The sequence below is a fragment of the Chiloscyllium plagiosum genome, unplaced genomic scaffold (genome assembly GCF_037043375.1).
Source record: "Chiloscyllium plagiosum isolate Xiang-an unplaced genomic scaffold, Cpla_swu_hap1 HiC_scaffold_9, whole genome shotgun sequence".
Lineage (NCBI taxonomy): Eukaryota > Metazoa > Chordata > Chondrichthyes > Orectolobiformes > Hemiscylliidae > Chiloscyllium > Chiloscyllium plagiosum.
Window position 1 is genome coordinate 108,373,368 of NW_028270147.1, and position 27,470 is coordinate 108,400,837.

Genomic DNA, 27,470 nt, shown 5'->3' on the forward strand with positions numbered 1-27,470 from the left:
GTAGATAAATCTCCAGGACCTGATCAGATGTATCCCAGGACATTGTGGAAAGCTAGGAAAGAAATTTCTGGACCCCTTGCTGAGGTATGTTTTTGATCGACAGCCATGCGTGAGGTGCTGGAGAACCAGAGAGGTTGGCTAATGTTAGCCATTATTTAAGAAAGGCTGTAAGGAAAAGCCAGGGAACTATAAACAAGTGAGCCTGATGTCATTGCTGGGTAAGTTATTGGAGTGAATTCTGAGGGACAGGATTTACATGCATTTGGACAATCAATGCAGTTTTGTGCATGGTATTCATGTCTCACTGACGTGATTTAGGTTGTTTGAAGAGAAGATTGATGTAGGCAGAACGGTAGACACTGTCTATATGGACCTCAGCAAAGCGTTTGACAAGGTTCCACATGACAGACTGGTTAGTAAGGTTAGACCACATGGGATACAGGGGGGCTAGCCATTTGGGTAAAACATTGGCTTGAAGATAGGAGACAGAGAATGTTGGAGAAAGTGAGGACTGCAGATGCTAGAGACCAGAGTTGAAATGTGTGGTGCTGGAAAAGCGCAACAGGCTAGGCAGCATCCGAGGAGCGGGAGAATCGACGTTTCGGGCATAAGCCCTTCTTCAGGAATGAAGCTGGTGTGCCAAGTGGGCTGAGATAAAAGGTAGGGAGGGAGGGAATTTGGGGGAGGGGCGCTGGGAGTACGATAGGTGAAAGGAGTGGAGGGTGAGGGTGATAGGCCAGAGAGGGGGTGGGGGCGGAGAGGTCAGGAAGAAGAATGCGGGTCAAGAGGGCGGTGCTGAATCCGGGGGTTGGGACTGAGATAAGGTGGGGCGAGGGGCAACGAGGAAGCTGGAGAAATCTACATTCATCCCTTGTGGTTGGAGAGTTCCAAGGCGGAAGATGAGGTGCTCTTCCTCCAGGCATCATGTTGCCAGGGTCTGGCGATGGAGGAGGCCAAGGACCTGCATGTCCTTGACGGAGTGGGAGGGGGAGTTAAAGTGTTCGGCCACGGGGCGGTTGGGTTGGTTGGTGCGGGAGTCCCAGAGGTGTTACCTGAAATGTTCTGCAAGTAGGCGGCCTGTCTCCTCAATGTAGAGGAGACCACATCGGCTGCAGCGGATACAGTAAATGATGTGTGTGAAGGTGCAGGTGAATTTGCGACAGATATGGAAGGATCCATTGGGGCCTTGGAGGGAGGTGAGGGGGGAGGTGTGGGCGCAAGTTTTGTACTTCTTGCGGTTTCAGGGGAAAGTGCCGGGAGTGGAGGTTGGGTTGGTGCGGGGTGTGGACCTGACGAGGGAGTCGTGGAGGGAGTGGTCTCTCCGGAACGCTGGTTTCCAGCATCTGCAGTCCTCACTTTTGTCAATTTGCGACACCTCTGCCCATTTCCCCAAATGATCACGGTCGCACTGTACTCTCAGATAAGCTTCTTCACTATCCACTGTCCCACCATTTACAAACTCGCCATAATTCCTATATTCACATCCAAATCATTTATTTAAATGATGAAAAGCCATGGACCCAGCACCAATCCTTGTGGCACACAGCTGATAACTCATCTCCAGTCTGAAACGCAACCCTTTACCAACATTCTCTGTTGAAAAGTGTGGTGCTGGAAAAGCGCAGCAGGCCAGGCAGCATCCGAGGAGCAGGAGAATCGACGTTTCGGGCATAAGCCCTTCTTCAGGAATGAGGCTGGTGTGCCAAGCGGGCTGAGATAAAAGGTGGGAAGGGGGGGGGGGGGGGGTGGAATTTGGGGTGGGGCACTGGGAATATATTGGTGGAAGGAGGTGAGGGTGAGGGTGATAGACCGGAGAGAGAGTGGGGGCGGAGAGGTCGGGAAGAAGATTGCAGGTCAAGAGGGCTGCGCAGAATCTGGGGGTTCGACTAGAGGAATCCTGATGAAGAGCTTTTGCCCGAAACTTCGATTTTCCTGCTCCTCGGATGTTGCCTGACCTGCTGTGCTTTTCCAGCACCACTTTGATCTAAACGTGTGGCAAATGGAGTTCAATTTAGATAAATGTGAGGTGTTGCATTTTGGAAAGTCAAACCAGGGCAGGAGCAGGTGCAGGGGCAGGGGCAGGAGCAGGGGCAGGGGCAGGGGCAGGGGCAGTGGCAGGTGCATTATTCCTTGACAGTGGAGTCACAGGGTGACAGGGCGATGAAGAAGGTGTTGGGTACACTTGCCTTTATTAGTCACTGCACTAAGTATCAGAGTTGGGACATCATTTGCAGCTGTACAGGAAATTGGTGAGCCTACTTTGGGAATAACATGAACAATTCTGATCATCCTGTGATAGGAAGGATGCTGTTAAACTTAAAATGCTGCAGAAAAGATTTACATGGATGTCGCCTGGAACTGGAGGGTTTGAGCTGTCAGAAGAGGCTCAATAGACGGGTTATTTTTTCTGCAGGATCGGAGGCTGAGGGGTGGCCTTATAGATGTTTATAACATCATGATGGACATGGACAGGATGTAAATCCCAGGTCTTTTCCTTGGGAAGGAGAGTCCAAAACTAGAGGGCACAGGTTTAAGGTGAGAGGCAAAAGATCCAAAAGCGACCTGAGGGGTAACTTGTCACACAGGGGGTGGTGCGTGTATGGATTGAGCTGCCGGAGAAAGTGCTGGAGACGGATACAATTATAGCATTTAAAAGATGTTTGGATGGGTACATGGATAGGAAGGGTTTAGAGGGATGTGGGCCAAATGCTGGCAAATGGGATGAGGTCAGTTTTGGATATCTAGTTAGCATGGACAAGTCAGACCGAAAGATCTGTTTCCACACTGTATGACTCCATGACCATGAGAGGCTGGAAAAGCTGAGACCTTTTATCTTGAAGTGCCGGAGGCTGAGGAGTGACCTTATAGAGGTTTATAAAATCATGTGGGACATAAATAATGTGAATAATGCAGGAAGGAGGTGAATGTTTTGTAGCGATGGCAAACATATGCCCAAAGATCATTCCAGGGATGAGGAACATCAGTTATGAAGATAGATTGGAAAATTTGGGACTGTCTTCTTTGGAGAAAGTTACAGATCACACAACACCAGGTTATAGTCCAACAGGTTAATGTGGAAGCACTAGCTTTTGGAGCACCGCTGACAACCACCTGATGAAGGAGGGGCGCTCCGAAAGCCAGTGCTTCCAAATAAACCCCCTGTTGGACTATAACCAGTGTTGTGTGATTTTTAACTTTGTCCACCCCAGTCCAACACCGGCACCTCTAATTTTTTGGAGAAGGCGGCGAGGAGAATTGTTCTAGAAATTCAAAATCAGGAGGGGCCTGGACAGTGTAAATAGGGAGAAAATGATTCCACTTGTGAAAGGATTAAGATTGAAAGTAATTGGATAAGTAACAAAAGTGAAATGAGGAAAAGAATTTTCAGCCAGTGGGTGGTTAAGGTGTGGAATGCACTGCCTGAGAGTGTGGTGGAGGCAGCTTCAATTGAAACATTCCGAAGGGAATGAGACTGTTATTTGAAAAGGAACAATGTGCAGGGTGACAGGGAGAAGGCAGGAGAATGACACTCGATAAATTGCTCATTCAGAGAGCCAGTACAGACAGGATGGACAGAATAGCCTCCTTGTGCACTGTAACAATTCTGTAACTGTGTGATTGAGCAGAGTAAAAGCTGGGGGAGGTGGGAGCTCGGTGTCTCACTGTGCTGCTGCTGCAGCTGCTGAGGTCAGTGAGATCAGAGACTGGGACAGGGAGCCAGAGCTCACATCAAACTCTGCCCGTGTCCGTCACACTGAGACTGGCAGGAGGTTACTCACTGATTTCACTCCATGCTGCAGGAATGGGACCACAGGCTGCAAATGGACAGAGCTCCTCCACACGGTGAGTAAAACTGACTGACTTATATCTTGCTGCTTAAAGGGGCAATGGAATTAAAGAAATACAGCTGGATACCCTGTTAGACACAGTGCTCCTCAATCAACCATTTCATTCACTGCAGCTCCCCACTAACACCTTCAACAATACAGTACTTGTGTATTAGAAATTGTGTTTAGAAATTGAAAGGGTTAATAATGGAGGATTGAGGTTGACTTACTCAGTCTGAGCTTGGTTCCTTTACCGAACGTGCAAGGCCGCCTGTTGTGCTGCTTACAATAATAGTCAGCGACATCCTCATTCTGAACGTTGCTGATTGTCAGGGTGAAACTGGTCCCATATCCACTGCCAGTGAATCGCTCGGACACTCCTGTGTTTCGAGTTGTTGCTTCATAGATCAGGAGAGAGGGTTTCTGACCTTCTCGCTGCTGGTACCAGCTGAGGTCATTTGTAATATCTTGACTGGCCGTACAGGTGATGGTTGTGGTCTGGCCCAGTCCCACTGACAGCACCGGGGGTGACTGGGTCATGATGATGTCCCCACTGATACCTGAGGGGTCAGAGAGAAACACAGTGAAGTCAGAACTGTCACAGAAAGAGACTGCGAAATGAGAGATTGTTGGAGACACTGAGCATTCCTCTGGTTTCAGCATTTTCCCTTCAATCACAAGTCAGTGGAATTGAAGTGAAATGGAGAGCAGCTAAAGATTCAAGGTGGAAGGAGAGAGATTTGTACCTGTGACACAGAATGCCAGGGGCCAGATCAGCTGGATGTGTGAAATCATGGTGTGTGCCCCTGTCCCTGGGCCCAGTTCCTGATAAACTCTCCCTTCACTGGGCTCTGCTTTATAAAGCTGCAGCCTGTGAGAGTCTGACTGGGTGTTCCTCAGTATGTAAATGGAATCAGGCAGAGAGAGCCACGTCAGCCCCTCACACTTTCAATGTCTCGATGGTTTGTGACTCAACCAGCCTTTCAGGCAGTGAGTTCCAGACTCCCACCACCCTCTGGGTAAAAACATTCCTCGATTCTCCTCTCAGGGTCTACCTCAACTGAACCTGAACTCACTTGAGTTGAGAAGGATGAGAGGAGGTCTGACTGCAATGTATAACATTCTAACAGAGCTGGACAGACTTGATGCTGGAAGGAGGTTTCCCAAAGTTGGGGAGTCTGGAATCAGGTGCCACAGTTTCAGGGGGACATTGGGTCGACCGTTTTGGATTCAGATGAGGAAACATTTCTTCACTTAGAGGATGGTTAACAAGTGGAATTCTCTACCAGAGAAGACTGTTGAGGACAAAGGACTGAATATATTCAAGAAAAAGACAGAGGTAATTCTTTTGCATTTTAACAACATCAAGGGGTATGGGAAGATGGTAGGAATATGGAATTAAGTCAGAGGGCTATCCATGATCATATTGGATGACAGAGATACTCAAAGGGCTGAATGGCCTATTCTGACTATATTTCTATGTCTGTGTTACCTTAAATCTCTGCCCCTTGGTATTGTTCCCTCTACGATGGAAAAGGTGCCTTCCTACCCACCCTATCACTGCATCTCATAATCTTACAGCCCTCTGTCAGGTCCCCTCTCAACCTTCACTGCTCCAAGGAAAACAACCCCAGACTTTCTAATCTTTCCTCATCGCTCAGAGCCTCTAGGCCAGGCAGCGTCCTGGGAAATCTCCTCTAGTACAATCACATCCTTCCCAGAATGTGGTGTCCAGAACGTGTCTCGCTCTCTCTCTATCACTGTCTCTCTGTTTCACATCTGCCATGTCTTTCTCTCTACATCTCTCTCCCACTCTTAATTTCTCTCATATTCTATCTCTCCCACTCTGTCTCATAGCCACTCTCTCTAACTCTCATTTGCTTCTTCACTCTGTCTCACAATCTCCATTTCTTCACCTCTCACTGTTTCCCTCATTCAATCCCTCTCCCTCACTCCCTCCAATTGTGATCTGCCGCTCTCTATTCCTTCCTCTTTTACTCTTCCTCCCTCTCTTTTGTCTCTACAGTCTCCCTCTCTCTCTCTCTCCTGCACTCCGTCTCAAATCCTACTCTTGTCTCTCTCTCTCTCTCAATCACTCACAACTCAACCCTTCTATCCTGATTCCCTTCACTCTTAGTCTCACACTCTCTTTCTCTTTCTCTGTCTGTTTCTCTCTTTCTCTCTCTCCATCCCTCTCAGTATCATCTTATTTCTTTCTCTCTATCCCTCAACCTCACCATTTCTACCTCCCTCTACCTCTCACTCGCTCGCTTCATACATCTCACACTGTCTCAGACACTCCTCATTCTCTATTTCTCACCCTCTCACACACACTCTTTCCCTCTATCTCTCTCACTGACTCTCTTCTCTCTCTTTTCCACAGTCTGCCAGGTGGCAATATTTAAATGCAGGGCGAATCCCCCTCTGCTTTGCCTCAAGAGTGGGTGTTAACCATTGACCCCAGAGGCATGTCTTCTCCTGGAGTAAGGTTCCATTTCCCACATCGAGTAGGCTTTGGCCTCTCTCAGGAAGATGGACAGATTCTTGTCAAATGAAGGGCAGTTCTGTGCTGTTGGCCTATTCTCACTGGGCACTGGTTTGGACACAAAGCGCATTCCATGAAGGCCCAGCAGAGAGAGGAGACCCTCAGGCCATCAGTGTGAGCTGGAGGGACAGGACAGGCTCTGACCAACTGACCCAGCCTGACAATCACAACATGTTCCAATCTCTTCCCCTCTCCTACCCCTCTCCTTCCCTTTCCATGATCAGTCTCCAGGTCAGAGTGTTTCACTGGGATGAGAGCTGGACAATTACATAGTTACAACAGAATGGAACTCAGCCCCATACCCACCATGGTGTCCATGACCCACTGGACTCTCCAAAAGGGGCCAGTAAACATGGAACTCCTTCCACTGGACAGTCTGCTAATAAATATGGACCACCCTGCAATAGACACTATTAAATATGGGCATCCTTCCCACTGGACCCTCCAATAGAAACCAGCAAACTGGGACTTCCTTCCCAATGGACAGTCCAATGGAGACCAGTAAACATGGACATCCATACCATTGGAACATCCAATAGATACCAGTAAACATGGGCCTCCTTTCCACTGGACTGTCCAGCAGAGACCAGTCAACACGAGCCTCCTTCCTACTGGATGTTCGAACAGATAGCAGGAACCATGGGCCTCCTTCCCCCTGTACCTTCCAATAGAGACCACTAGATATGTGTCTCATTCCTGCTGGAATCTCTAACTGAGATCAATAAACATGGGCCTTCTTCCCATTAGACCTTCCAGTATCTCAGCATTAAATCCCAAATAGGCCTCTGATTTCCATTCCCACAACATTGTCCGCCTCTGCAATACATCAGTCCCTTGACCACAGAAACCTTCATTCCTGTTTGTCCCACTCCATGATTCCAATGTCCTCTCCCAGCTTCTCCCATCCATGCACCATAAACCCCAATTGTCTGAAATGGAGTGGTCCCTTCCCTGTCTCACATCAAGGAGGAGATGGACAGATTTTTAATGAGTAATGGGTTAAAGGCTGATGGAGAGTGAGCAGGAAAGTGGAGTTGAGGCTGAGATGGGATCATGCATGATTGTATTAAATGGTGGAGTGGGCTCGAGGGGCTGAATTGCCTGCTCCTGCTCCTCGTTCTTATGTTCATCCACCCCCTCCCCCATTCCTCTGACTGCAACTTTGTGAACCCTCTTGAAATGTTTTGGACATTGAAGGTGCGATGTGAATTCAAGATCTGTGTGGATTTTATGTGGGGACAGAATTGTACAGGGGGAGTGATAGCTCCAGCAAGTGAACATCCTGCTGAGAGGCTCCAGCCTTCCATATACAGAATGGGGAAGTGGGGGAGGTCAGAATATACTGTCAGGGTCCATGGCACTCTCCCCCAGCAATGTGGATGGCTCTGAACTGCCCTCTGAAATAACTGAGCAAGGCACTCAGTTGTATCAATCGTGATGACATCTCAACAAAGAAATAAAATGGGACAGACCACCCAGCATCGATCTAAACACCAAAAAGACAACGAAAGAAATAGCCCTGTCTACCCTGCTCCATCCTCCTTACTGAATCTGGGGGCTAGTGCCAAATTCAGGAGAGCTGTCTCACAGACTAGTCAAGCAACAGCCTGACACAGTCACACTCACAGAATCATACCTTACAGACAATGTCCCAGACACCGCCATCATTGTCCCTGAATGTGTCCTGTCCCACCAGAAGGGCAGACCCAGCAGAGCTGGCAGCACAGGGGTGTACAGCCAGGAGAGAGTTACCTTGGGAGTCCTCTCCGCTGACTCCAGACCCCATGGAGTCTCATGACACCAGGTTAAACATGGGTGAGGAAACCTCCTGTTGATCAGCACATGATGGAAGCACTGAGGGTGATGACAGCACAGAATGTACTCTGGGTGGGGGATTCCAATGCCCACCACTGAGAGTGGCTCAGCCTTAGCATTACTGATCGAGCTGGTCGGGTCCTAAAGGACAAAGCTGCAGGACTGGGCCTGCAGCTGGTAGTGAAGGAAACAACAACAGGGAAAAATCTACTTGCCCTCATCCTCACCAATCTTGCGGCTTTAGTTGCATCTGTCCTGTATGTGTAAGAGTGACCATCACAGAGTCCTTGTGGAAACAAAGTCTGACCGTCACATTGAGAATACCCTCCATTGTGCTGTGTGGTACTATCACTGTGCTAAATAGGACAGACTTTGAACAGATAGAGCAACTCAAGGCAAGCTCAGAAGTGGTGATGATTGCCAATGATTCCATAATGTTCAGCATCATTCACAACTCCTCAAAAACTGAAGCAGTCCATGATCAGATGCACCAACATGTGGACAATATCCAGGTTTAGTCTGAAAAGCGACATTTCACATTGGTTCCATGCAAGTGCCAGGCAATGACCATCACCATTAAGAGACAATCCAACCATCGCCCCTTGACAGTGAATGGCATTATTATCACTAAATCCCCACTGTCAACATCTAGAAACTCAATTGGCTCACCACAGAAACACAATGATTACAAGAGCAGGCTCGAGGCTAGCAATACTGCATCTAGTAACTCACTTCCTGATTCCCCCAAAGCCTGTCGATCATCAACAAGGCACAAGTCAGAATTGTGATAGAATACCCCCCATTGTCTGGATGGATGCAGCTCCAACAACATTCATAGAGTGATGGTGTCATAGAATCACAGACCCTACAGCCAAACTTGTCCATGCCGACCAGGTTTCCAAACCTGAACGAGTCCCATTTGCCTGTGTTTGGCCCATATCTCTCTAACCTTTCCTATCCATGTCAATCATATCCTATGTCTTCCTTATCCACTCAAAAAGCTTGATAATGTTCAGAGCAAAGCAGCCTGCTTGGTTGCCATCACATCCACAAAGCAGCCATCTTACCACCATTGACACTTAGTCGCAGCAGTGTGTATTATCTATAAGATACACTGCAGAGATTCACCAAAGATCCTCATACAACACCTTCCAAAACCAAAAATAGAAATTGTTGGATAAGCTCAAGTATGAAGGGTCACGTGACACAAAATTTAGCTCAGATTTCTCTTCACAGATGCTGTCAAACCTGCTGAGCTTTCCAGCAATTTCTGTTTTTGTCTCTGATTTCCAGCAGCTGCAGTTCTTTTGGTACCTTCCAAACACATGAACAGCTCCAGTTAGAAGGACAAGAGCAGCAGAGATATGGGAACAGCATGTCTGCAAATTCATCTCCAAGGCACATAACATCCTGACTTGGAAATATATCACTGTTCCATTACTGTAAGTGGGTCAAAATCCTGGAATCGCCTCCCTAAGGACATTGTGGGTCAACATACCGTATGTGATCTATAGCGGTTCAAGAAGGCAGCACCTTCTCAAGGGCAACTAGGGACGGGTAGCAAATGCTGACCCAGCCAGTGACGCCTACATCCAATGAGTGAATATATGAAAACAAATGAAGAGTCCCTCAGGAGGGGAGAGGGAATGTTCGGGTCCTGAGCTCCATTCCCCAGCCCAGGCAGCTTGTCTCCCAATGAATGAATGAGATGACAGATTAGGGACAGTCTCATGCTGTGGAACCAGGTCTTTCAGAGAGAATTAGAGATCAAGCTGAAAAGGAACGTATTGCTGGGTTATGGGGAGAGAGAGGGTCAATGAGATTAATTGGGTCACTCACAGGCATAATGGGCTGAATGGCCTCCCCCTGTGCTGTCAGATTCCAGGGAGTGCAGACAGTTCACAGTTTTCTCCTGTCACAGTAACAAACGTCCAGCTGCTCCGAGCACCTTATTTCACTTCCTCTCTTCATGAAGTTTCAACCTTGCGATCTGACAGTCTTTGCAGTTATTTTTTACACTGGGGCTTTCTGCTGTGGTCAGAATCTCTCATAATAAGTGTCCAATCAGTGACAATCACAGCAGCTAAGAACAGTCAGGACTGAGGAGCCAGGCTCACTGGGAAACATATTGGGAAGATCAAAGCCTTCCTCTTCAGCTCCCAGTACAAACTCCACCCCTCTCCCCGAACACTGTCTGCTGCTCAACCAGACTCTTTACAAACTTGGCTTCATCTCTGAGAATGATCTGAGCCTTATATCTTCCATATCACAAAGATCAGCCACTGAAAATCTCAGCCATGTCTTTTGGACTCCAAATGTGACCATTCCAATGTTGTCTTAACCCATATCATAGCCAGTGCTCTTCATACACTTCAGCTCGTCCCAAACTGTGCTGCCTGTATCTGATCTCACACCAAGTCCCACTCTCCCATCCCACACCGTGCTCACTGACCGACATTGGCTCCCAATCCAGCAACATCTGATTTTCAAATTCTCACTCTTGTTCTCCAGCCCCTCCTTGTCCTCCACTCTCCCTATCTCTGCAACCTCCTTCAAGCACTCTCAGTCAGTGTGGTCAGCAATCTTAGATATATGGCTCTCGATTAGTTTATCCAAGTCATTGAGAAGTATCATAAAAAGCTGAGGTCCCAGCACAGATTCCTGGGAATACCACTATACATCTTGCTCATTGGAGGAATCATACATCCTCGATTGGTCTCACCTCCCTCTTTCTCACTATAACCCAGCTAACCTTTCCTTTCCAGCTCAATCTCCAGTTCCCTATTGAAGACCTGGGTTCACAGCATGAGCCTGCCCCTAACTTGGTCTCCAATTTGGCATCTTATTCAATTATTGGGAGACAAGCTGCCTAGGCTTGGGGTGTAGAACAGAGAAAATAGAATATAGAACATAGAACAGTACAGCACAGTACAGGCCCTTCAGCCCTTGATGTTGTGCCAACATTTTATCCCACTCTAAGATCAAACTAACCTACATACCCTACATTTTACTATCATCCATGTGCCTATCCAAGAGTCGCTTAAATGTCCTTAATGTCTCTGACTCTACTATTACTCCACATTCCATGCACCCACCACACTCTGTGTTAAGAACCGACCTCTAACATCTCCCCTAAACCTTCCTCCAATCACCTTAAAATTATGCTCCCTTGTGATAATCATTTCTGCTCTGGGAAAAAAGTCTCTGTTATCAACTCTATCTATGCCTCTCATCACCTTGTTCACCTCTATCAAGTTACCTCTCATCCTTCTTCACTTCATTGAGAAAAGCCCTAGCTCCTTCAACCTTTCTTCATAAGAGATGCCCTCCAGCCAGGCAGCATCCTGGTAAATCTCCACTGCACCCTCTCTAAAGCTTCCACATTCTTCTGATAATGAGGCAACCAGAACTGAACACAATATTCCAAGTGTGGTTTAACCAAGGCTTTATTGGACTGCAGCATAACCTCGCAGCTCTTAAATGCAATTCCCCCCAGCTACTGAAACACACCATGTTCTTAACAACCCTATCAACTTGGGTGGCAACTTTGAGGGATCTCTGGATGTGGACCCCAAGATCCCACTGTTCCTCCACACTATCAAGAATTCTGCCTTTAACCCTGTCATCTGCATTCAAATTCAAGCTTCCAAAATGAATCACTTCACACTTTCCAGGATGAACTCTATCTGTCATTTCTCAGCCCAACCCCACATCCTATCAGTGTCCCATCTTCATAAATGTGTTTTGTCACACCCTCAAAGAATTCAGTAAGGCTTGTGAGACATGACCTGCCCCTCACAAGGCCATGTTGAGTATTTCTAATCAAGCTTTGCTTTTCCAAATCATCATAAGTCCTGTCTCTCAGAATCTTCTCCAATGATTTGCCTACCACTGATGTAAGACTGACCGGTCTATAATTCCCAGGGTTATCCCAAATCCCTTTCTTAAACAAGGGAATAACATTTGCCACTCTCCAATCATCTGGTACTCCTCCAGTGGACAGGTTGCAAAGATCATCAGCAAAGGCACAGCAATCTCTTCCCTCACTTCCCATAGTATCATTGGGTATATCCAGTCTGGCCCAGGGGACTTATATATTCTTATGTTTTTCAAAATTATCAGCACATCCTCCTTCTTAACATCTGTTTGAGTGTATCACGCTGTCCTCACAATTGACTAGTGACTACTGAAACAAAGTATTCATTAAGGACTTACTGTACATCATCCAACTTGGCACGAGCTCCCTCCTTATCCCTGATCGGCCCTACCCTCACTCTGACCATCACATTTTTCCTCACATAAGTATAGAATGCCTGAGGGTTTTCCTTAATCTTACCCGCCAAGGCTTTCTCATGCTTGCCCCGCATTACAGCTCTGGATCTGTGGATGGACTCACTTTGGAGCATCCATGAGGCTGAGGAGATCGTGGATAGCACGTTTAGTGAATAGGTCACACTGCAGATTATGTTTGCTGAGGAAGGGAGGGAATGGGTGACCGAAAGAGCAGGAAGAAAGTGCAGGTGTCCTCTGCGGTCATCTCCCTCCAAAACAGGAATACCATTTTGGACACTGTTGGGGGAGGTGGATCACCAGGGGAAGTAACGTTCATATCACCATGGCTGGCTCCGCTGTACAGAAGGGTGGGAAAAAGAGTGGAAGGCGAATAGTCATTGGAGATTCAATTGTAAGGGGAGTAGATAGGTGGTTCTGTGGTAGAGAACGAGACTCCCAAATGGTACGTTGCCTCCCAAGGGCACGGGTCAGAGATGTCTCAGATTGGCTGCAGGACATTCTGAAGGGGGAGGGTGAACTGGGTGGGTGTCGTGGTGCACATCAGTTGCAATGATATTGGCAATAAACGGGATGAGGTCCTACAAGCAGAATTTAAGGAGTTAGGAGACAAGTTAAAAAGTATAGCCTCAGAGGTAGTAATCTCAGGATTGCGACCAGTGCCACGTGCTAGTTGGAGTAGAAATGAAAAATTAGGCTGGATTGCTGAGTGGCTTGACAGATGGTGCGGTAGGGAGGGTCTCAGAATTTTGGGACATTGGAACCGGTTCTGGGGGAGGTGGGACTATTACAAATCAGACAGTCTACACCTGGGCAAGACTAGAATCAATGTCCTTGGGGGTGCTTTTGTTAACGCTGTTGGGGAGGGTTTAAACTAATATGACAGGCATTGATATAGATAACAAACAGTAATAGGTCCAGCACCAAGCCCCGGGCACTCCACAAGTCTCAGGCCTCCAGTCTGACAAGCATCCTTCCACTATTACCCTCTGCTACCTACCATCAAGCCAATTAGAGAAAAGTATTTGTCTTCGGTCAGGAATTAGTTTGGAGGGAGGAGACAGAGAAGAGGATGATGCGTGTGCTCTCCAATGAGCAAGATGTGAATAGTGGTGTCCCAGGGATCTGTGCTGGGACCTCAGCATTTCATGATATTTCTCAATGACTTGGATGAAGGAATAGAGAGCCAATTATCCAAGATTGTTAATCACACTGATTGAGGCAGCTTGGAGGAGGTTACAGAGATAGGGAGGGTGGAGGACAGGGAGGGATTTCCGAACAAGGATGAGAATTTGAAAATCGAGGTGTTGTTAGTCCAGGAGCCAATGTAGGCTTCAGGATGCAGGAGTTGGGGGAACGGGACTTGGTGCAAGTTTGGATACGGGCAGCAGAATTTGGGATGAGCTGAAGGATACGGAGGGCGGTTGCTGTGAAGTGTGCAAATACAGCATTGGAATGGTCATGTTTGGTGTCCCATGACATGGCTGAGATTTTCAGTGTCTAATCTTTGTGAGATGGAGGATATGGGACTCAGATCATTCTCAAAGATGAGACCCAGTTTGTAAAGAGTCTGGTTGAGCAGCAGACAGTGCTCAGGGAGAGGGATGGAGTTTATACCAGGATCTGAAGGGGATGGCTTTGATCTTCCCAATGTGTTTCCCAGTGAGCCTGACTCCTCAGTCCTGACTGCTCTTAGCTGCTGTGATTGTCACTGATTGGACACTTATTATTAGAGATTCTGACCACAGCAGAAAGCCCCAGTGTAAAATTACTGCAAAGACTGTCAGCTCGCCAGGTTGAAACTTCACCAAGAGAGGAAGTGAAAGAAGGAGCTCGGAGCAGCTGGACGTTTGTTACTGAGACGGGAGAAAACTGTGAACTGTCTGCACTCCCTGGAATCTGACAGCACAGGAGGCTGGTTCTGGGATTTATTTTTTGCAGAAACAGCACAGTGATGGAAAAAGTGTCTGTCACTCTCTCACAAACACACACGCCTGCACTCGGAGATCAGAAACAGAATCCAGTAGCAGCTCTGTCTCCAAGCTGTGAAACCTGCACAGAATTGTTCCCTCATTCAGTTTTTAACTGGCAGGATAGACCAAGCAGGGGAGGCAACTCAGTGGTGTGTATAGTCGGAAGGGAGTTGCCCTGGGAATCCTCACCATTAACTATGGAACCCATGAAGCCTTATGACAGCAGTGTCCAAATGTGGCCTTCCCAATGCCTTGTACAGCTGTAACATAATGTCCCAGCTCCTGTACTCCCTGCTTTGACCAGTGAAAGTGAGTGTGCCAAATACCCTCTTCACCACCCTGTCTACCTGTGACACCACTTTCAAGGAACTATGTACCTGTACTCCTCGGTCTCTCTGTTCAACAACACTCCCCATGGCTCTACCATTAATTGTGTAATTCCTGCCCTGGTTTGTCTTACCAAAATGTAACTCCTTGCATTTATCGAAATTAAACTCCATCTGGATTTGTTGACCCACTGGCCCAGTTGATCAAGATGACATTGCACTCTTGGATAACCTTCTTCCCTGTCCACGATGCCAACAATTTTAATGTCAGCCACAAACTTACTGACCATTCTTCCTATTTTCTCATCCAAATTGTTCATATAAATGATGAACAACAGTGGATCCGGGTTTGATTCTTGTGGGAGACGGCTGGTCACTGGCTTCCAGTCTGAAGAACAACCCTCTCTCACCAGCCTCTGCCTCCTATCATCAGGCCAATTGTATACCCAATTGGCTAGCTCTCCCTGGATCCTATGTGATATAATCTTACCAAGCAGTCTCCATGGGGATCCTTGCCTAAGGCCTTGCTAAAATCCATGTAGACGGAGTGTACTGCTCTAACTGTATCTATCTTCTTGATTTCTTCTTCAAACACTCAGTCATCTACTGGTCTCTATTGGAGGTCCAGTGAACAGGAGGTCCATGTTTACTGGTCTCTCTTGGAGGATCTAGTCAGAAGAAAGTCCATGTTTACTGGTCTCATTTGGAGAGTCCAGCAGGAAGGAGGCCCATGTTTACTGTTCTCTATTGGAAGGTTCAGTGGGAAGGAGGCCCATGTCTCTCCATAGGGCAGCCCCGTGAACTGAATTCCATGTTTATTGGACTCTGTTGGAGAGTCCAGTGCATTGTGGACACCATGGTGGGTGTGGGGTTTAGTTCCTTTCTGTTGTAACTGTGTGATGGTCCAACTTTCACCCCAGTGAAACAGCCTGACTCAGAGACTCTTCATGGAAGGGGAAGGAGAGGTGTAGGAGAGGGGAAGGGATTAGAACATGTTGTGAATGGACAGGATGGGTCACTGGGTCAGAACCTGTCCTGCCCCTCCAGCTCACACTGATGGCCTGAGGATCTCCTCTCTCTGCTGGGCCTTCATGGAATGAGGTTTGTGTCCAAACAGTCCCCAGTGAGAATAGGCCAACAGCACAAAACTGCCCTTCATTTAACAAGAATCTGACCATCTTCCTGAGAGATACCAAAACCTGGTCAATGTGGAAATGGGCCTTTACTCCAGGAGAAGACATGCTTCTGGGGTCAGGGGTTAACATCCATTATTGGGGCAGAGCAGAGGGAGATTTATCCTGCATTCAACTGGTCCTGACCTTCACCTATTGTCCGTGCACTCTCACTTTCCAGGGGTCATTGAGTCATTAGGAGAAGTGACCTTGGCTGACCCTGGGGCAGTGAGACTCTTTGTAGCCTCACCCTTGACCTCAGCCCATTGGTGTGCAGCAAGGTTTGAAATGTAATCTGGAACCTTCCACATGGGCACCCAATGAAGTGTGTGGATCCAAGTCTGCTCCAATGTTCTCTGATAAAGTTCTCCTGATCTGTGGGTGACAGCAGGTTTGTTAAAGATGTATTGCGCTCCATCCCACTTTCCAGGTTTTGCTCCATAGCTCTGGAGGTTTTGCTGTTTGAAGTGAATATCCAAGTGTTTTTTCAATGTGATGATGGTTTTGGCCTCTCCCACCCTTTCAGACAGTGAGTCCCAGATCTCACCAGCCTCTGGGTGGAAACAGTTACTCCTCAACTCCCCTCAAACCCTGTCCCAATTCATTTCAATCTCTCCCCATGGCTATTGCTTCTCTGCTGATGGAAATCAGTCCTTCCTACCCACTCTGTCCAGGGCCTTCATCATTTTACACACCTCGAATGCTCCACCATTCAATATGATCATGGCTGATCATCCAACACAATCCCCTGTTCCTGCTTTCTCCCCACATTCTTTGATCCCTTTACTCCTAAGAACAATATCTAATTCCTTCTTGAAGACATACCACATCTAATTCCCTCATGCTGGAAAAATGGATGAGAATTATTGTGTTGTTGTTTTTTGACCTGTATGGACACAATGGGCTGATGGGCCTTTTGGGTCTCTATGATTCTATGATTGTATATTATGAATAACTGGGTACCATGGACTGACCCCTGTAGTATGACAATTGGTAACTACCTGCCATTCAGAAAAAGACTTGTTGTTTCTGTCCTGCCTGTCAACCAGTTCCCAATCCATGTTAGTACATGACCCCCAATCCTCTTGTTCGTTGGGATTTCCCTGATTCAGTTGAACATATTTCATCAGTCAGATCTTTGCTTTCCTCAGGTCCTGTTCAATGTCACCCCTGCATTTTCTATCCTCCTCTCAGCTTTCTGCAGGTTTGATCTCCAGATAACCAACATCACCTTCCCTGTTTGGTCTTTCCTACTCTGCTGCCTTTTGACATCCCAGGCTGAGAGTCTATATCTGGGAGTCCCACACTTACTCATTGTGGGAACAGATTCTGAACAATCTCTGTCTCATCCTTCGAGGCCTCCCACTGCCCTGACCCTGATTTTCCATCATGTACTTGGTTTCAGTCCACTTTTGCTAAATCACCGCACAGTTTAGTAAAATATTTCATTCCCAAATGAAAATGTTTACACGTGCTCCATTGTTCTCCATTTCCATCCATACTCTCAATCTCACTGAGTTCTGGTCACTGTCACTGAAATGCTCCCCCATTGATAGCCCTTCCAGCTGCCCATATTCATTCCCTAAACAATGGTCCAAAACTGTCCTTTCTCTTTCACCATCACACTCTGAGGGGCAATTAGGGATGGGCAATGAATGCTGGACCTGGCAGTGACTCTCATATCCCAAGAAACAATTTAAACAATACCTGTTCTTTTGTCGGAGTTTATTCTGTATTGACTACAAATGTTCAATAAGATTGTGTTGCCAGTGAATATACTGAGAGTCAAAATCCATTTGTTTGTCAGGGATTAAAATTGTTTCTCTTGTCTTTCAGGCTGTGAGAACTCCCAGCTCAAGCTGACCCTGCTGCCCCCGTTCCCCGGAGCAGGTCAATGCCAAGGGCACTGCCACCCTGGTGTGCCTTGCCAATCACTTCTATCCCGATGAGCTGGAGGTGCAGTGGAAGAAGGACGGTGCAGTCATTTCAGATGGGGTTCAGACTAGCAACTACCTGCGAGCTTCGGACAGCACCTACAGTGTCAGCAGCCTGCTGACCCTCTCTGGGTCTGACTGGGAGTCCAACGCTCACTTCACCTGTGCCCTCACCCACGTAACCCTCCCGTCTCCCTCAGAAAGAGCATCAGGAGATCAGAATGTGTGTAGAGTGTTGGAGACAGTCCACAGAGGAGACACAACTTTACTTAGAACAGGGCTGAGCTGGCAGGACAAAGGTCATTGTCAGCACTGAATTTAAACTCTCTTCCTTCTCAGGACTGCTCAGAGATACGTCTGAGGTTTGGATGTTGAAGTAGGTCACTGCGACAATGTCGAGAGACTTTACGCTATGTCAAATCTCATGCTGTCCTTGTCCGGGGAGTGTTTGATGGGGAAGTGTTGACTGTATGCCAAGTAAAATCTCTTGAAGTTGCTGAAGACTGTCAGCTGTACAAAACAATGTGAACCTCTGAAGCCTCTGCTTCAGTAAGCCAGATCTTTTGGGCGGCACGGTGACATAGTGGTTAGCACTGTCCTGCCTGTCAACCAGTTCCCAATCCATGTTAGTACATGACCCCCAATCCTCTTGTTCGTTGGGATTTCCCTGATTCAGTTGAACATATTTCATCAGTCAGATCTTTGCTTTCCTCAGGTCCTGTTCAATGTCACCCCTGCATTTTCTATCCTCCTCTCAGCTTTCTGCAGGTTTGATCTCCAGATAACCAACATCACCTTCCCTGTTTGGTCTTTCCTACTCTGCTGCCTTTTGACATCCCAGGCTGAGAGTCTATATCTGGGAGTCCCACACTTACTCATTGTGGGAACAGATTCTGAACAATCTCTGTCTCATCCTTCGAGGCCTCCCACTGCCCTGACCCTGATTTTCCATCATGTACTTGGTTTCAGTCCACTTCTTCTAAATCACCGCACAGTTTAGTAAAATATTTCATTCCCAAATGAAAATGTTTACACGTGCTCCATTGTTCTCCATTTCCATCCATACTCTCAATCTCACTGAGTTCTGGTCACTGTCACTGAAATGCTCCCCCATTGATAGCCCTTCCAGCTGCCCATATTCATTCCCTAAACAATGGTCCAAAACTATCCTTTCTCTTTCACCATCACACTCTGAGGGGCAATTAGGGATGGGCAATGAATGCTGGACCTGGCAGTGACTCTCATATCCCAAGAAACAATTTAAACAATACCTGTTCTTTTGTCGGAGTTTATTCTGTATTGACTACAAATGTTCAATAAGATTGTGTTGCCAGTGAATATACTGAGAGTCAAAATCCATTTGTTTGTCAGGGATTAAAATTGTTTCTCTTGTCTTTCAGGCTGTGAGAACTCCCAGCTCAAGCTGACCCTGCTGCCCCCGTTCCCCGGAGCAGGTCAATGCCAAGGGCACTGCCACCCTGGTGTGCCTTGCCAATCACTTCTATCCCGATGAGCTGGAGGTGCAGTGGAAGAAGGATGGTGCAGTCATTGTGGACGGGGTTCAGACCAGCAACTACCTGCGAGCTTCGGACAGCACCTACAGTGTCAGCAGCCTGCTGACCCTCTCTGGGTCTGACTGGGAGTCCAACGCTCACTTCACCTGTGCCCTCACCCACGTAACCCTCCCGTCTCCCTCAGAAAGAGCATCAGGAGATCAGAATGTGTGTAGAGTGTTGGAGACAGTCCACAGAGGAGACACAACTTTACATTGTCAGCACTGAATTTAAACTCTCTTCCTTCTCAGGACTGCTCAGAGATACGTCTGAGGTTTGGATGTTGAAGTAGGTCACTGCGACAATGTCGAGAGACTTTACGCTATGTCAAATCTCATGCTGTCCTTGTCCGGGGAGTGTTTGATGGGGAAGTGTTGACTGTATGCCAAGTAAAATCTCTTGAAGTTGCTGAAGACTGTCAGCTGTACAAAACAATGTGAACCTCTGAAGCCTCTGCTTCAGTAAGCCAGATCTTTTGGGCGGCACGGTGACATAGTGGTTAGCACTGCTGCCTCCCAGCGCCAGAGACCCGGGTTCAATTCCTGCTTCAGGCAACTGACTGTGTGGAGTTTGCACATTCTCCCCGTGTCTGCGTGGGTTTCCTCTGGGTGTTCTGGTTTCCTCCCATAGTCCAAAAATGTGCAGGTTAGGTGAATTGGCCACACTAAATTGCCTGTAGTGTTAGGTGAAGGGGTAAATGTAGGGGAATGTGTCTGGGTGGGTGCGCTTCGGTGGGTCGGTATGGACTTGTTGGGCCGAAGGGCCTGTTTCCACACTGTAAGTAATCTAATCTAATCTTCTTCCTGCTGAGCTGTCAGTTCCAATTTAAGGTTTTGTCACTGTTTAAAGGGACATAATTCTCATGTTATTGAGCAAATCTCCACAAGTGTTTTCCTTAAGCTCCATTGTGGCTGTGATTTTGAGCAGCTTTCTCTGTCGGGGCTGTTAATTGCAGTTTTTTTCTGTCACTGTCAATCTGAAAAAGGGAAAAAAGATGAAGAATCAGTCTCTGTCCCTGTGTACTTTGGAAATAGATGACCTCCACTCCCCCTCCCCCCCAGTTGATTGGCTGCATTTCAGCAGGTCATTGTCACAATTGGTTGCTTGGCCTGTCAATCAATTACAATCATCATTCATTAATCATTTTCAAATGATCCGTTTCGTCAGGAATTTATGCAGGTTACAAGATTCCAAAAAGAACAGAAACTGAAAGTTGTTAGGACTCAAAAGTACAATCTGACGCATTCCCTCCAGGCCCAGCTGATGGGATTGCACTGTGCAATCTCTGCGGCATGTTGGGTAGCCCCTGAAACAATCTTCAGCCATTCAGTGTGAGTGTGAGTGTTTTACTTAATGCTGCCTGTAGGTGTCTCTCTCAGTGTTCCTCAGAGAGACACCTGCAGGCAGCATGGAGTGTGACCATGTTACTCAGTGCTGCCTGTCTCTCAGAGTGCGTGTGTTACTTCGTGCAACCTGTTGGTGTCTCTCTCAGTGCGAGTGTGTTACTCTGTGCTGCCTGTAGGTGTCTCTGAGGTCAATGTCTCCGAGCGATGGATTGAGAATGGGCTTTGTGCTGTGGATTGAAGATGAGGCTTTAATCTTCTCATATAATGAATGAAAAACAGTTCAGCTGATTCAGTCTGAGAGGCAGTTCATTCAGATTGCCAAAGTTAAAAATCACACAATACCAGGTTTGAGTCAAACAGGTTTATTTGGAAGTAGAAGTACTCGGTGCACTGTTCCTTCATCAGGTAGCTGCAGGGGCAGTATGACAGGACACAGAATTTATAGTAAATTCAGATGGCAGCTGAGAGTGTATTCTCGGTAAGGGAGGGATTTCAGAGGCAGTGGGCACTGTGCTCCCTAATGCGTTGCCCAATTACAAGGGGATTTTCTGGATACAGGTTCAGAGCAGTAGTGGCTGCCTGCCCAGCCAATGCTGGCTAACCATAGTTTTTTTTTAGATTAGATTAGATTACTTACAGTGTGGAAACAGGCCCTTTGGCCCAACAAGTACACACCGACCCGCCAAAGCGTAACCCACCCATTCCCGTACATTTACCCCTTTACCTAACACTACGGGCAATTTAGCATGGCCAATTCACCTGACCTGCACATCTTTGGACTGTGGGAGGAAACCGGAGCACCCGGAGGAAACCCACGCAGACACGGGGAGAATGTGCAAACTCCACACAGTCAGTCGCCTGAGTCGGGAATTGAACCCGGGTCTCTGGCGCTGTGAGGCAGCAGTGCTAACCACTGTGCCACCGTGCCGCCCACGAAGTTGTATTTCAGTTGTCAATTAGCCCGAAATTAGGAGCAGCAATATTACCTTACAGGGAGGGGAGCTGTCTGAAGGAGGGAGGTTAAATTCTTGCAGCCCCAAGAGACGTTGCAGTGGATTAATGATAGGTATGACCACCATGAAGGTGCCAAGTTCTCTCCTCCTGTCCCAGTTGTGATGCCCTCAGGTTAAAAACGTGACTGTGCTCCTTTCGGATGGTGACTATGTTCCTGGGTGAGGTAGGGAGGGAAGGTCAGCCTCTCCCAAAGGCAGCACAAGCTGGGTCGAAGGGGAAACAAGAGTAAGCATGGGGAGATTGAGGGTGACAGAAGGAGGGGGTTGGTTGGCTGGTTGTTATTCAGAGTCAGGTCCCAGGGTATCAGTCCTTCTGACACTCCCCTTTTCTTTTTTTTTAGAACCTCTGACATTCCTGTTTATTTTTCTTTCTATTACCCCCACACTACCGCCTAACTGCAGTCGTTTTTTTTTATCCCCAGCACCCATGGTGTGTGTGTGCAGGTGTGAGACACAGTGAGAGACACAAGGTGTACGAATCTTTATTCAGTTTCCACCACCAGGAAGAAAGGAAACACCCGAGTGGCCTGTGACAAGCAGTGCCCTTCGCATCAAAGGGCAATGCTGTGTGATCAAACAGTGAAGGGGAGGGCAGGGATTAAATCAAAATAGAGTTGGAGGGGGAGATAATGCACTCCACTCCCTGTGGCGCCCCCCTCTTCCCTGAACAACTCCAGGGTGTTGGTCGACACCGTGTGCTCCTTCTCCAAGGACACCCGGGCCCTAACGTAACCGCGGAAGAGGGACAGGCAGTCAGCCCTAACGACCCCCTCCACGGCCCGCTGCCTGGACCTGTTTATGGCCAGTTTGGCCAGGCCCAGGAGCGGAGCCATGAGGGTGCCCGAAGATCAGGAGAGTGGGACTGAAGTGGAACCAAAAGCAGAGGAGGAGGTTTTTAAGAAAATCAAAAAGGGAGTGCAAACGCTCACACGCAACATATACATGGTCCACGGCCTCCACAGCACCACAGAACAAGCAGTTGGGCTGGGAGTCCGTAAACCACCGCAATTTGCAGTTGCAGGGGACTGCTATGCACAGCACCCTCGACCCCAGATCCCCGAGAGAAAGGGGGAGGACTCCCACATAGAGAGCCCTCCACTGGGGATCCCCACCGCCCGGTGGCAAATGGGCACGCCAAGGCGTGTCCGGACAGTGGATGAGGGAGAAGAGGTGGACGGTGTGCAGCAGCAGATACAGGGCTAGCCTTTTTACATCCTTAAAAGGGACAAAATTAAAATTCTGGAGGCGGCTCAGGTTGTGGGAACAGGCTCCCGCGGGAGGTACGGGACCTTGGGGCCAATGTGAAATTCCGTCCGGGCTGGGGTGAGCGCAGACGGGATCCCACCGCACACCTGAGCGTCCTCCAACTGGTGCACTACTTCAGGTCCGAGCACTGTTGTTTGACAGTCCCCTTTTCATCTGTCAGCCAGGACTCCCTGATTGGATAAGGTTAACTGTCCCTGTCAGGGAACTCATGTTATATATAAAAGAATAAAACATTTATTGAATAAGGATCTCAAGAGCTAAATGGCACTAGACAAAATGAATGGTTTGAAAGGTTTCATTATGAACACGGCAAATGAGATTTGGTGAAGAACTTTTTCACTCAACAGGTGGTGGGAATCTGGAATGGACTGTCATAGAATCCCTACTGTGAGAAACAGGCCATTTGGCCAAACAAGTCCACACTGATCCTTGGAAGAGTAACTCACCCAAGACCCAATCCCCTATCCCATTACTCTACTTTTTCCCTGACTAATGAACCTAACCTACACATCCCTGATCACTCTGGACAATTTAGCACAGCCAATTCACCTAACCTGCACATCTTTAGATTGTGGGAGGAAACCAGAGCACCAAAGGAAACCTACGCAAACACTTGGAGAATGTGCTAACTCCACACAGACAGTTGCCTGAGGCTGGAATCGAACCCGGGTCAAAACATTTGGACCGGCCTTGACTTCGCTCCAGCTTTTGCATCCACCTCTGGCCCCTCCCACTCTGCAACCCAGACTCCGACTACATTTCCCAAAGTCACCCTGAGTCCAACTGCCTATCTGCAGCCATCCAGCACACTCACTCTCCCTCCTCAACCATACATCCCCACAGTGCATCCTATCCCTCCACTTCTCCCTCTTCACCTCATCCCCACCTTCCCACTCCCCCACCTCACTCCACAACCCACCTCCGCCCCAATCTCCTTTCTCTCCTACACCCATTCCCCCATGCTACATCACAATCAACCCTCACCCACCACATGTCATCACCCTTCCCTCTCCCCTCCTTCAGCCACCTTGGGCCTTCCCCAAAAACCTCACGCCCGAGCCTTGCCCATATTTACTGTTCCCCCCCCCCCCCACCGACCTCAAGCTCTCTGAGGCCAAAAGGTCCATCCTCAGGAAAGGGCTCATATTCATTCCCGCCCGTCCCCACCTCAACGAAACCCGCACCCACCACGACGCGGAGCTCTTCTTCCGCCGCCTCGACCTCCGTGTCTTCTTCTTAAACAAAAACTCCCAAACTCCCTCTGAGGAACCCTCCTCCCACCTCCAACCTTCCTCCTCCATTTGGTCACACCCCCCACCCCCCACCACCAGCTGTGTACACATCCTAGACCTCTTCAATGCTGACCACTGAAGTGACATCAGCCGCCTCAATTTGTCCACCTCCCGCCCCCCCACCCCCGTCACCCTCTCCAACCACCCCCCCTCTGATTGACGGCTTCACTCTCTCTGCACCAACTCCTGGTTCACTATCAAACCCACTGACAAAGATGGGGTGGTGGTAGTCTGGAGAACAGACCTAAATGTCACAGAGGCCGAACGCCAATTCTCCGACTCCATGCCCTACTTCTCCCTTGCCCATGACCCCGCGGTGACCCATCTGGCTAAAATCACTTGCACTATCAGTGCCCTCATTGCCTCCAGTGATCTCCCCTCCATTGCCTCCAATCTCATAGTCCCCCAGCCCCACAATGCCCAGTTCTATCTGCTCCTCAAGATCCACAAGTCCAACTACCCCAGCTGACCCATTGTCTCAGCATGCTCCTGTTCCACTGAACTCCTCTCATCCTACCTCAACTCCATCCTCTCCTCCTTGGTTCAGGCACTTCCCACCTACATCCATTACACCAACTACACCCTCCTTCTCTTCAGTAACGTCCAGATCCCCAGCTCTGAGTGCTTTATCTCCACTATGGATGTGCAGTCCTTATATATATACATCCATACCCAATAAGGATGGCCTCCAGGCGCTCCACCTTTTCCTCTGAAACAGACCTATCCAGTCCCCCTCCACCAATACCCTCCTCCGCCTTGCTGAACTAGTCCTCACCCTCAACAACGTTTACTTTAACTCCTCCCATTTCCTCCAAATCCAGGGGGTGGCCATGGGCACCCAGCTGGGCCCCAGCTACACCTGCTTCTTTATCGACTATGTTGTACAGTCCCTCTTCAGTATCTACACAGGCACTGTGCCCCAACTCTTCCACCATTACATCAATGACTGCATCAGTGCAGTGACCTGCACCCAGGCTGAACTGGAGCAGTTCACCGGCTTTGCCCACAACTTCCACCCCGTCCTCAAATTCCCTTGGTCCATCCCGGACACCTCCCTCCCCTTTTTTGACCTCTCCATTTCCAATTCTGGTGATAATCAACAGACAGACATTTACTACAAACCCACAGACTCCCATATCTAACTGGACTACACCTCCTCCCACCCAGTGTCCTGTAAGAACTCCATCTCATTCTTCCAATTCCTCTGCCCCATCTGCTTCATCTGCTTGGATGAGGAGATATTCCACTGATCACAGATGTCCAACTGTTACGAACAATGTGCTTTTCCTCCTTCTGCCATCCACTGCACCACATCTATTTCCTGTTTCACTGCTCTAAACCCAGCCCCCTCTAAATACAATAAAGGTAGAGTCCCTATTGTCGTCACCTATCACCCCACCAATCTCTGAATCCAACGCATCATTCTTAAACACTTCCATCAACTCTAACTAGACCACACCACCAAATACATCTTCCTCTCCCCACCCCTGGCTGCCTTCCACAACGACCATTCCCTTCGATAATTCTTGATCTGTGCCACTCGCACTGCAACTATCCCGAACCCCTCGGTACCTTCCCCGGAACATGAAAATATGCAAAACCTGCTGGTACATCAAAACCACACCTCCATCCAGGGCCCCAAACAGTCCTTCCAGGTGAGACAGAGGTTCACCTGCTTCTCCTCCAACCTAGATTACTGCATCAGGTGTTCCCCATGTGGTCTTCTCTACATTGGGAAGAGCAAACGTAAACTGAGGAACATTTCACCGAACATCTCAGCCGGACCCGCAGGGGCCGAGCAGTCCTACCAGTCTTCACCCATTTTAATTCCCCTTCCCACTCCATTTTTGACATGACCATCATCGGCCTACTCCATTGCCACAATGAACCAAACCACAAAATGGAGGAACAACATCTCATCTTCCTTCTGGCAGCATACAGCCCAGATGACTCAACATTGAGTTCTCCAATTTCAAATAAACTCCCTTCCCATCCCCTGACTCCCTTCCCAGCACCTCTCCCTCCCTTCCACTACTCCCTTACACCTACCAGATTAATTCCTCCCATTGACCAACCAGGTCATACCCTCCACCTGTCATCACTGATCCCCACTTCATCATCCTGTCCCCTGCCACCTCTTTATCTGCAGCTTCCCCTAACACCAACCCCCATTCCTGAAGAAGGGTTACACCCGAAACATCAGCTTCTCCACCGCCTGATGCTGCCTGACTTGCTGTGTTCTTCCAGCCTCCTGCCTGTCATTGAATGGAACCAGCAGGAAAGGGTTAGACAATCAAGGGTCAGGCTCACAAAAATATGGGAATGGGACATGCTACAGATAGATGCATTGAGACAGTCAATCAAAGAGAGAAGACCAAACTGGAAAAGAAACACTAATATACAGTGGATGGAATTTAATGTCAGAAAGTGTGAGACCATGCACTTGGGTCAGAATAATCTAAAGGCCGACTATTAATTAAATAGTGAGAGATTCCAACAAAGTGCAGTACAGAGTAATCTGGGTAGTATTGTGCATGAAACACAGAAAGTTAGTGCAGGTATAGCAAGTAATCGAGAAGGCGAATGGAATTTTCACCTTTATTGCTGGGGGTTGGAATTTCGAAGTAGAGAAGTCTTGTTAAAACTGTACAGGGTGTTAGTGAGGCTGCATCTGGGGTATTGTGTGCAATTTTGGTCTCTGTATTTAGGAAAGGATGGACAGCCGTTGGAGTCTTCTTCCAACTCCTATTTCCCATGTCCTTATGTGCCCCAGTGTCCCTCCCTCACAGCAGAGCCGCTTTGTAGCCTGCCTGCAGTAGCAGCCTCCAGTCTCTGGGTGGTGCTACCAAAAGATCTGCATTGCCCAGACTGTCACAGTTCCCACATTACAATAATGTCTGGTTTTTGGAAGCATTCCATTGGCTGTAATATATTTTCGAACATCTTAAGTTCAAGGATGGTATAACAAAAATATAATTCTCTCTCCTTTTATATTTTATCTCTATGCCTTCCCACCTGTCTCCTAACAACATCACAGACTTGTGTAAAATCTAGAATGAATCATGAATCTCTGGGAGAACTTACTCTGTGACAACACTGGGATTAATGACCACCTCCT

General features: G+C 48.1%; 1 pseudogene across 1 annotated transcript in view; it reads right to left on the bottom strand.

Moving 5' to 3' along the window:
• The window catches only part of LOC148149237 (Ig kappa chain V region Mem5 pseudogene), a 91,892-nt pseudogene extending 83,734 nt beyond the window's left edge, over positions 1 to 8,158 (bottom strand). Inside the window, exons 1-2 of the transcript XR_015758008.1 lie at positions 8,125 to 8,158; positions 4,058 to 4,387 (exon numbers count right to left, since the gene is read on the bottom strand). The product of XR_015758008.1 is annotated as an Ig kappa chain V region Mem5 pseudogene (transcript). The remainder of the gene's footprint in view (positions 1 to 4,057; positions 4,388 to 8,124) is intronic.
• Between the last annotated feature and the right edge of the window lie 19,312 nt (positions 8,159 to 27,470).